We start from the raw sequence: 12,786 nt of genomic DNA, 5'->3' as shown, positions 1-12,786 counted from the left end.
TGCCGCTCCATTTCATTCAATGGGAACACTGAGGCTGATGATGTTCAGTTGTCCATTTATTCTGCCTCATATTTTCAGTCTTCTAAAAGTTGTGATTTTCTGGTAAATTGTTTGGGATTGCTGTACATAACAGTAACAAACCTGAGTTGTTGAAACATCCTCAGTTTTGGAAAGATTCCAGTATTGCTGTCTTCACTTTTGTCTTGCATTAAGGAAAACAAAAGGTTTAGAAAATATATATTTTTTTCTTAATAGAAAATATTTCTTTTTTTTCTTTATTTCTTTTTTTTCTTAGCTCTTAGTTGTTTTGAAAGCATCAGACTGCTGTCTGTCCTAGCAGCACTCTGAATCTATTACCTCTAGAATCAGGAACAATCAGGGAACATTTTTAACATATTAGTGCTATTAACTTAAGAAGCTGACAGAGTAGGATAATTGAATTAACATGTGTTTTCTGAAGTAAAAGAAGTCTAAACTCTAATTATTGGCATTATTTTTTAACTGTAATCCACTTTCTTTTCTCTAAAAATCGTCAATTTAAACAGAATTAGGAGGGTCAGAACAAAATTTTGAGCCAAAATCAGGGATAGTTGAGATCTACAGTCCTAAAACCTATTGTGTTTATGCGATGAGCTAGAAAGGCTTCAAAAATGGGTGCACTGGGTAGGCTATAGCACATATATTCAGCACTCCTTGAGTTTGTCTCATTTTGATTTAATTTTGTTAAGTGTGTGATTTCTCTCATAAGCTGGTAAGGATTGCTGACACTAAATAATGACAGACTGAGCTGCAGTCTTTATATTCTTAAGAAAAATGGACCTATTATTCGAGTATTCTATTTTAGTCTGGCAATGGGTTAGGGCTGTGAGCTGTAGTTCTTGTATTACAGTTTGATTTCCTGCTATGTAACCGTCAGCAAGTCACTTAATGATACACTGTTCCCGGGTTGTTCCTGTAAAGGGACTTGTGTTCAGTGGGCATACCTGACTAACAAATGCGTATTATTTTTAGTAACTATCTAAGTACATAAAAGAATAGGATATTTTTCAGATTTGCTAATGATTATGGGCCTTTTCTTCCCTCCCCTTAATTTTTTCCCTTGTTCCTGTGTTGGATGTATGCTAAGTGGTTGAAATCTTGTGGATTTTTTTCGTGAGCTGTGTTAAAGGCAAAGGATGCTGATAATCCCCACAACAGACACTTGATCTGCATTACCGTGGTTACTTTTTTACCACTTTGGATAATCACTTCTGAAGATCACCTGTATTTATCTGTTTGTATGGTAGTCTGTGGATTAAAACTAGACTGTTAGGGTGATCACAATCAAGCAGTCAGTGTAGTGACTTGGTTGGGGTGCACAGCATAATGTCTGACAGTTCCATGTTGAAATACATTTCTGGTGGCTGTTTATTTTTTTCACTTCTGAGAGGAATCCAGATAGATCTTTGGGCAGCTATAATATTATACACTACCCACAACATTACATAATTGCATTGTTTTATTTTTAAACAAAAGTCAATAATGGAGGTAATATATCTTATACATGTAGGTATAATAGATTACTATGGTTATTATTTTTGCCCTATAGTTGCAAGTAAAGTAGATTACTGTGGCTATTATTTCATCATTCTTGGCATCAGCAGTGAGAGGTTATTGCCATAAGTGGTTGTGTGTGACGGGGCTGGGTGAAGGCAGGCTGTTTTTTACAGCAAAAGGAAATTACAAGATTTACTCAAAACCAATATTGACAGGATCAGTTTCAAGGAGATAAGAGTATGGGCAATGGTTACTTGCAGTGAGCAGGTGATAATCTGAGCACTCGCTTAACTTGGCTCCCATTCCCCAAAAATGGTGTGACCCCAATGATGGTTATATTAGTCAGGGGGAGTGTAGGGAGTGCATTCCCACATAACACTCAAGACAGACTTGACAAAATCCTAAAAGAGATAGTGGAGCCAATTACAAAAATGAAGCAAGCAAATCAGTTACTCCAAATTGCTACAAGTAACTTACTTTAGAAGTATGTTTATGTGTACAAGAGCAATAGGTTGAAATAAAGTATTGTGCTAATTGGTTTCACTTTCTCACAATCAGATATCAGAAGTATATATAGAAGGTGGATGCATTTATGGAGAAGGGGGCATAAAAGCATGTTGCAAGTCAAAGCATAAGGCTATTACATGAAAACTATCAAATAAAAATGTAGCTTGCTAAAGGCTAGTGAATATGCTAAAAAGCAGCAAGATGAAATATGTTGCTATGACTGTTATGCCTTTTGTTCTCATCTCAGTGAGACATTAGAAAAAATAAGAATGTTTGTATAATTTTCTGGAGGCATGTGGTATATGAAGTAAATGACAGTTAGATGATCATTTCTGATTCGGAATTGATATGGTTTGTTTGTGGGAGAGTACCTGTCAAACAGCAATGTGGCCATTACATTTCTGCCATTTTTCACAGCCAAAGATACTGTACTCTCTCAAAAGGGGACATTATGACAGGGTATAGTATCAGTCCCCTCTGAAAAGAGTAAATATATACTTATGTATATATATATATATATATATATATATATATATATATATATATATATATATATACACACACATATATATATATATATATATATATATATATATATATATATATATTTATGTATATCCCACCTCTACATACTCTGAATTCATAGGTAACCTCCTTTACTAAGACCCTCCCTTCATCCACCTATTATCCAATAATTACATCCATCAGCACCATCTACACACGCCCTTCAACTTCCCACCACTCCAGCCCATCTACCAGTTCAATATCCACACCCATATCTAATAGTCACACAACTCACACCCTCACCAAATATAAATACCTCTTCTAACTCCACAACCTCATTCCCACTATGTCTCATTACCCCCAGTTTTGTCTCCACTATACCCTCATGGGATTAAGATCCCTATTCACCTGCCTCTCCATAGCCACCATCAGCACCTCTTATCTCTTCACAATCACTCACTGTATCCACCCCAAATCCCCCACCCTAAAACACAACATTACTATCACCCTCACTCACGCAAGCATATACCCCACCATATACACCCATCCCCCATATACCATGCCCCTCCCATGTACCACTTCTATCCATCTAAAAAGCAACCAAGTCTACAATTTCACTACCTAATCATCCAATACTTAAAACCTATCACCTATATAACTACCCAGCTACTACTAGGAGGAGACATTCACCCCAACCCTAGGCCAGCAACCTCTACTAATAAGCCATGCATCCATCACTATCCAGCTAAGCACAAACCCACCGAATTACTGATACTAAATATGAATGCCAACAGTATCATGAATAAAACAGAAGCCCTTCATGCTGCCATCTAATTATATAACCTGGATATTCTCATCACAGAGGCATGGCTTAAACCACATGCTGCTGCTGTGTCTTTCGTTTTTTCCCGGTTAGGGGTCGCCAGAGCGGAACTCTGGTCCGCTAATGATTGGCAGTAGATTTTTATGTGCCGAGTTGCCAGCCCTGATGCACAACCTTCAACGAAGGTACGCCTATTCACGCATGTCTCCACACAGAAGACGCTCTAGCTGAGAATCGAACAGGACAACGTCTTACTGTGAGGCGACATTGCTACCACAGCACCACCACTGCAGTCACCATATTAAAGATAATTCCATCACCCCACCTTGGTATAACATTCTCAGGGCAGACCAGCTACATAAAAGAGGCGGAGGCTTAGCTCTACTTCACAGAACCAACCTATAACTCCAACTCCTCCAAAAAGATTCCCCCAACTTCAACAGTGCAGAGTCTGTAATTGCAAAGCTCTCCCTTAACCAACATAAGCACCTAAACCTACTAGGTATCTATATACCCCCCCCGGTGATAACCACCCTAGAAACCATACTTCACTGGGCCTCATACTCCCTCCCTCAAGAAACTATTGTGCTACGTGATGTAAACATTAACTGGAACTCCATCCATTCTCCCACCCCCACCCACCACATTAACCTATATAACTTCACCCAACTTACAGATACTCCCACACACATTGATAAGGCCACAAAAAGAGAATCTATACTTGAATGTATCCTCACAAATCAACCAAATACTGCCCATCAATGTGACACCCTACCAAACTCTCTGAGCGACCACAGCCCCACTTTTATTCTTAGGCAAAAACTTAAAATAATTAACTCTCCCTCCCTTCTACAAACCCGCTCTAACAAAAATGTTCCTAGAGACCACTTCATAAGAGCTTTGCAACAATGCAACTGGTCTCCCATCAAAACCCTTTCATTTATCCAAAGGAGTTGATTACTAAAACTCCACATTCCTAAATATCCTCAACCAACTAGCCCCCTTAAAAACTATCAGGATATGCAGCAACCCCACCCCTTGGCTCCAGAAAACCACAAAAGCCTTACTTAGAGCCATGGATAAAGCCTGGAAAACCTGGCACCACACCAGATCACCCACAGCTAGGCAAACCTTTCATGAGCTCCAAAACAAAGTAAAAAAGCAGGTTAAGCTCGATAAACAAAATTACTCTATCACTCAACAAAACAAATACAGTACCAAATCGCAAAAATTCTGGGCAACAATAAATAACATCCTACAGCCTGGAAAAAACACCACTCCCGCACCCAATATAACAGGTACAGACCTGGACATAGCCTCCACCTTTAATAACTGTTTCACCTCCTCAGTACTCACACTCTTAAACAACATCACTTCCTCCAACACCCCACAACCACCTCAGGCCCAAATCAATACCATACCTTTCACACTTAAGTCTGTCCCTACCTCTAGTATCCAAAACCTCCTAGCCAAACTCAAACCAACCACCCTTACAGCTGATGACCTTCCTGCCGAATACCTCCAAATTGCATCCACAGCTATAGCCTATCCCACTTCACTTCTAATAAATAGATTCATCACTGAACACACCGTTCCACTCCTGTGGAAAACCTCATATATCATACCACTCCACAAACGTGGCCCCTCCCTAGACCTTTCCAACTATCGACCAGTTGCAATTCTCTCATCCCTCTCTACAATCCTAGAAAGATGTATTCACCACCAATTCCTCTCCTATCGCCTCACAAACAACCTTCTCTCCTCAGCCCAACACGGATTTCGCCCATCCCACAGCACCACCACTGCCCTACTCAAATTCACCAGTACTATAAACTCCCACAGGAATCTAGGTAAATTTGTCTCAGCTACCTTCCTTGATTTATCCAAGGCATTTGACACAGTGTCACATAATAAACTACTGTCTTGTCTCTCTGACCTTAACCTTAACACCCCCACCCTCCTCTGGTTTAAAAGCTATTTAGATAACTGCCAACAATCCGTCAAATGTCATAACTGTCTATCCCCCCACTCCCAACCTCCTTAAGCATGGCGCAAGGATCAATCCTAGGATCTCTTCTTTTTAATATCTTCACAAATCAACTCCACTCAGCTACCTCTAAAGCCGATATAGTCCAATACGCTGACAACACAACTCTCATATACTCTGCACCCAACATCCAACTTCTCCAACAAAAAGCCCAAGAAGCCTTCTATGAAACAGAGAACTGGCTTAACAACTCACAACTCATACTAAATCCCAAGAAAACACAACTAATGCTATTAACTCTACTAAAACGAGCAGCCTTACCTTCTCTATACTCTCCACCAGCAAAACCCAAATCACCCGTCACTGAGGCTAAACTCCTAGGAGTTACCATTGACCAGCAACTCAAATTCACAAAGCACATATCAACAACCATCACTAAAGTCCTCAAAAAGCTAGGTACCCTCTATCGGTGTAAAAGTTATCTAACCAGCGAATCTCGAATTGCAGTAGGCAGGGCCCACCTCCTATATCCCCAATTCTAACTAATCTTTACAAAACTGACCTTAATAAACTTTCCATCTGTTACAACAAAAAATTTTTAGATTCGCTACCAATGCCAAATCATGATCCCACCATTGCCTTTCCCTACAAGCCTTGCACTGGCTTGAATTTCCAAACCTATTAAGCTACCATCCACTCAGCCTAGCTCATCTAATTCTGTATTATCCCGGGAAAGCCCCAGACCTGACTGGCATGCTGAACGTCTACAATTCATATAGACAACTTCGGTCCTTCAACAAAACCTTAATTGAAACCACCACATGCAAAAACAACTCCGGGGAATCACTATTTGCCCATGAAATAGCAAAAATATGAAACAACCTTCCCCCCGACCTCAGACTACAAAACTCCACACCCTCCTTCAAAAGCCTACTTAAAACATACCTCTTCACCAACCATCTCTGCAACTGTAATTTACCCCCCTAAAGCCTCGTCCACTTACTATTTCTACACCCCATCTGTCCTGGACAACACAAACAGCACCATCTAACTATACCTATCCATGTGTGAGCAATAACCTATATAAGAGTGTATGTACGTGTGTGGTGTGTGTGTGTGTGTGTGTGTGTGTGTGTGTGTGTGTGTGTGTGTGTGTGTGTGTGTGTGTGTGTGTGTGTGTGTGTGTGTGTGTGTGTGTATATATATATATATATATATATATATATATATATATATATATATATATATGTGTGTGTGTGTGTGTGTGTGTATGTATACATACATGTGTATTTATATATATATATATATATATATATATATATATATGTGCATGTGCATGTATGTATATATGTGTATGCCTATATATGTAAGTATACTCTTACATGTATATTTGCTTGAATGTATATATGGAAAACTTAAACATTTATATACTCTTATTCAGTTGTGAAATATCTTGCAATTCTCTACCAGGTTCTTATCTACTCTCATTGTATATTTTGCACACTTTTATTTTCAACCAAAAGGGGGAATATCCTCTTATTGTATACTAACGGCTGTAAAGTCTAAAATCTGTATGCTGCTACTACTCTGTAATGTCTCTTTTGTAAATTTTTCTTCTCTCTGTAAACTTATGGAGTTTTTCTCTCCAGGACTCCGCTGAAAACGGACACTTGTTGTCCAGTCGGACTACCCTGGCAAACAAATGTTAAATAATATAAATAATAATAAATTATGTGATTCTTTCACAGTCAGAAGTAGTACACTCTCTCAGAAGCTGGATATTACACTGGGATGGTGTGTGTTTTCTACCAAAGCACCATATTACAATACCTTGATTTTCTTATTGTGAACTGTATTTACAGAACTAACATATGGCCTATTATATGGAGCTGGTAAATCCAGCATTTCAAACGATTTGTGCTGTCACAAATCTGGTGTTCTGGGTGGTGTCCACCTGGTTAACTGACCTTTGGGCAAAAGGGCAGCAGGCAGATGATGTATGAAAGCAAATGGCTGTATAAGATTGCTTTAGATGACTGTTTCCCAACAAACCATATCAACAGTATATATCAAAGCGCTATATGACCGTTACATTTATGTGATTCCTTCACAAAGGTAGTGCACCCTCTCAGAAGGAACACCTTCCACTGTGACAATATGTTTGTTTTCTGTAGTAAGATACCATATAAGAGGACATAGAACTGACATATGACCTCTTATAGCACAGAAATATACAGTACTTTAGAGGACTTTTGCTCTCAGTCGGGCACTGTGGTTAGTTTCTATCTGGCTGCTATCTGATTTCTGCACAAAAGGCTAAGGACATGTGATATAGAAAAGCAAACTCAGTTTCTGATCACTTCTGGTTGATCATCAATATGGTTGCTGGACAGTATTTGTGAAAGATCTATGTGGCAATCATATTTATATTTCCATGATTCCTTCACAGTCAGAAGTAGAGTACCTTCTCAAAATGGATGTATTCCAATGTCAATGTCCACATTGTACCAAAATATCTTAACTGCTGTCTCTTTTTTTTTACTGTGAACTGTTTTGGGTGAACTAGCTTAAGGGCTCTTGTACACACCTAGTACATACAGTGTTCATTGGGCTTTTGCTGTCACATCTAGCACTTTTTTTTGTTTTATACTTAAGGGCTGTTTGTCCTCTGGCCAAAACCACCAGGGGTGGATGAGGTATATAAGGGTATATAAGCAAATGGGTCCGTTTTGATTATTGATATGGTTTATGGGAAGTGGTCAATAGGTGTCAAAGAGCTATATGACCATTATATTTATGCTTCCCCTCACAGAATGTATGCTGTCATAAGGTGAATACTGCAGTCACTCAGTGTGTGTGTGTGTGTGTGTGTGTGTGTGTGTGTGTGTGTGTGTGTGTGTGTGTGTGTGTGTGTGTGTGTGTGTGTGTGTGTGTGTGTGTGTGTGTGTGTGTGTGTGCGCGTCTGTTTTTATGTCTGGGAGTGGGTTCTGTTCCAAAGAACCTTATCAGAACTCCCATCATTTTTTACCGTGAATTGTCTTCAGGGATCTGGCATATGGCCTCTTATATACATCTAATGAGGCCAACATTTTGGAGTGCTTTTGACCTTTACACAAAAAGCTGGTTAAATCTAATGTCCACAATATATACTCACTAAATTAGCAGTATCTCAAAAGTTAAAGCACTGTATACTTTTCTAGGAGAAAAAGGAAAAAATATATATATATATGTATATATATATATATATATATATATATATATATATATATATATATATATATATAGTTTATCCCCCCCCAGTGACACCATGCTGGACTACAATATTGTGCTTTCAGGCAACTGGAGTCAACTTCAGCTGCATGCTGATCTACAAGCTCTGTGGATGGAATTCCAGTCCTACGTGTGTAATGTAGTTGAATATCCTGTTGTTACTACCTGAAGTTTTTGTAATGAATCTCAAAGGCAGACAGAGATATAGTCTTTGGATTGCATTCATATACCTGTAATTACCAGTCTGACATTTTGCATAATATTCTGTTTTCATTGTGGCTGTTGTGGTGAACGTCCTCTCAGTAAAATAGTGGCCTAAGTTGCTACTTTGAGTTCTCAGGATATCACAAGTAAAGCTTCCCTATATTTCAACAGAAAAATATATATATACATTTTTTTCCAATGTAATATGTTGTGGCTACAAAGCCATGCTTTCAGGTGGCTAAAGCTGTGGGGTCAAATGCGGGTTTCAGGGGCTGTAAGGATAGAACTGCTGACTTTTCTAGTTGAACTCCCTGTTATTACCTGAAGATTCCATAAATCTCAAAAGAAAATGGAGACATAACTTTTTTAAAGATATGTCCCAGTAGCTTTAGTTCATGTTCGTTTACCACCACAGACTGACGTTTTGCATTATGCTCTATTTTCATTGTGGGTATTTAAGGTGAACATCTGTCTAGTATAATAGAGACTAAAATATTGAGTTGTCAGTACATTAGAAATAAAAATCTTTTATTTTATTTCTGCTCAATACAGAAAAGGTTCCCCCGGATTTACTAACCTTCTGTGCAGAACTAGCTTAGTCCTGCACAGAAGCACCCATTTAGGAGCAGGATGGCAACGCCCCATGCATATTAGTAAGGCACGCTGCCCGAGCGCTAGGCTTACATGGAGCATGTAAGAATGCTTTCAGGGCTCTCAGAATAAACACGCCCCCGCAATGTAGAACAGCAGAAAGGGGTAAGAAATGAGCGAGACTGCTCATAGGTGTCCTCATATCCCCACCAACAGTCCCCCATGTGTACAACAGCAACAGTACATATACATAAAACGAAGAAACTCTTTTATTATTTTTTTTTTTAAATCTGAGTGAAGCTAACCGTAGGTGCGCGAGTGTGCCTATCGCTTAGCTACAGTTACAGCAGCTTAAATGGCTGAAAAGGATAACAAGGAAGATATATGCAAATGAAGCAGCACAGCAATAGTGTAGTGGGCAGAGCATTAGCCTAACGAGCAGGCATTCCCAGTTCGAGTCCCACTGCAGCACAGTCTATTTTACATGGAAAAGCATGTTATAACCAATATTTTTGTTGCAAAACTGACTAAATAACATATATTTATGAACTGGAGTACTGCAGGAAATGCACATGTGAAGTGTCAGTGTCATAATGAATAAGGCACTAGTAAGCTGGTTTAAGCACAACTAAGTAGTAGTAAACATATTTAAGCACTAGTAGGTGTGTTTAAGTGCATTTGCACAGCGGTAAGCACTGCCTACACAGATTTAGCAATTTAGAAGCTAAATGAGTGTAAGAAACTGTAACCGGAAGTTAGCAGTGCTTACCACCACGCAAACCCGCTTACAACTGCTTTAAAGTGCCTTAATCACTCTGTATCCAATGGCCCGTGTTCTGCCCCAGCAACAAAAATAACAGCCTCAGCAAAGACTGAACCCAGAACCATGCACACCATAGACAAAGTGATTTATCACTAAGCTATGCCAGATATACATAAATCTGATGTTTTCACAAACATATCATCCAGCCCAGTCATGCAATAGTACAGAGAATGTATACCAACATGTAGATGTATATGTGTGTGTGTGTGCACATATATTAATATCGAAACAGACACAACATATCTATATATATATATATTTACAAATATATACATATATATGAATATATATGAACATATATACATGCAAATGCCTACATCTACACACATATATATATATGTCAACACCTATATATCAACATAGCAAGTTACATATATCTACGTAGATATATATCTCTGTAGGTATATACGGACATAGTTATATATATGTAAGCAAATATATATACCTATATAGGTATAAATGGCCATACATTTGTACATAGCAATGGTAGATTAACAGAAACATATATGTCCACATGCACCGTTAACGGGATTGAGAGGCCCCAAACAATATACATCTTGTACGAATTGGCATACCACCCCACCCCCACAGCCGAACACACCCGCCCTGCAATACACTACCATGTGTTGCAGATCCCATAACCAGGACCTGACACGACATGGGCACATGATGTTAACAGTACTACATCCCACCTGTATGATGTCAGGCTGCTATTGATAACATATCATGCAGTACAGTCTGGCTCACATAGGAAATGCAAAATGTGGAAGCTATCAACATCCCCAGGATACATATATACAGACACATATATGCAGATACAGATATACACACACATTTTTATATATATATATATATATATATATATATATATATATATATATATATATATATATATATATAAACATATATATAGATATACATGTGACTACACATACACACGCAGGGATATGTACAGTATGATACTTATGTAGTAGGCGCACACAATATGGTACAGCCACTATGCCTACAGTTAACACCCTAACAACTGGACACTGGATGAGTCACCCATACAAATGACATTCGTTGCCTGCAACATATACTCACAAAGAGGTCATAGGATAAACACCACACACAGATTTGCAGAAATGGAATACCTTTATTTGTGTACTATTACAGATTTATCTGTCATGTCATATAGCTGTTCAAACACTGACATGCATATCAACAGAGTAATGCAACTGTGAAACAGATATACTAATACAGTAGTCTGGAAAGGTCTACAACTGTTGCTGTCCAGGCCAAGCCCTTCAAATAGTACATTCATTAAGACAGACTGGGCCACAGGATACCACACAATCAACTGTAAGTGATGCAGGTGTATAGTCCAGCAGCCTCTATCTACACTCAGTACACAATCACTAGGTGGTAAAGACTTCAACTGACCAACTGGGATGTAACTGTTACATGACAAGGCATAACTGACACCATCACAGGCACACTGGCAAACAGAGCAGTCTGTATGGCAGGAGTCAGTAGGCCTGCAGTAACCCACTTTATGTAAGTAATGTCAAGACAGGTGACATGTATGGTACTGTACATCCAGATACCTTAAGGCAGCTCACCCCTGATACCCCCACATGCTGTAACAGCCTAGGTTATGTATGGTGCATCCCCCCCTTAGACTCACTAATACAGGGCCATATACCACTGTTACATACACTGGTCTCTGGAGTGCATATGGGCACACATGTATTGTGTAGATGAAGCCCACACATATATGGCCCTAGCCCCACCGTATGTGTGGGGGATACAACAGCAGTGGACTGCTGGCAGACATGACAGTGTGGTATACGTATATGTGCATATGTATCTCTATCTGAATATGTATATATCTGGGTATGTATATGCATATCTATGTACATATACACACCCATCTATATATGTCGATATATAATCATATGTACATATATATTCACCATATGTCCTGAACATGGGGTATAGCCCTACCTCAGCCCCTATAGTCCCACCTTTGTAGTGCAAGGGGATGTCAGGCATGTACAGCAGGTATCTCAATAGACTATTGCTACTGTAATAGGGATTGTCTTCACAGACATGGTGTATGTGGGAGGTCACATCTGCTTTTCACATGCGCACCATTGGCTACTGACAGACATCCTAAGGACGTCATAGTACAGTACTGCTGCAAGCACCTAATGCTCCACTGGACTACAGCAGAGGTACTGGCCAATAAATGTGGACATTCTGACACACTCTGTACAGTCCAGAGGTATACACAGAACCCCTTAGTGCAGAACATGTGGACCAAGCCTGACAATATGGATGCTAACAGCCATGTAGACGGGTATAACACATAATGACTGGTATACATTTGCTACCATAGGTTATGCATTCACACAACTCTGTCTGTCCTGACACATAATAACTGCTGGTACAGAGGTGCCATGGCCACATACTACCTACTAGACATTGACATACATCTGTACAGCATCCCACTGCTCTGTCTGACATACATGACTGTTAAGAGAGGCCCGGCAGCAGTAC

General features: G+C 39.3%; 1 protein-coding gene across 1 annotated transcript in view; it reads right to left on the bottom strand.

Moving 5' to 3' along the window:
- The window catches only part of RHBDL3 (rhomboid like 3), a 951,138-nt gene that overhangs the window by 217,836 nt on the left and 720,516 nt on the right, over positions 1–12,786 (bottom strand). The window lies entirely within an intron of this gene.

The sequence above is a fragment of the Protopterus annectens genome, chromosome 4.part0 (genome assembly GCF_019279795.1).
Source record: "Protopterus annectens isolate FY-2018-M chromosome 4.part0, PAN1.0, whole genome shotgun sequence".
NCBI classification, from domain to species: domain Eukaryota; kingdom Metazoa; phylum Chordata; order Ceratodontiformes; family Protopteridae; genus Protopterus; species Protopterus annectens.
Note: the sequence above shows the minus strand (reverse complement) of the source record. Positions and strands in the feature narration are given on the sequence as shown.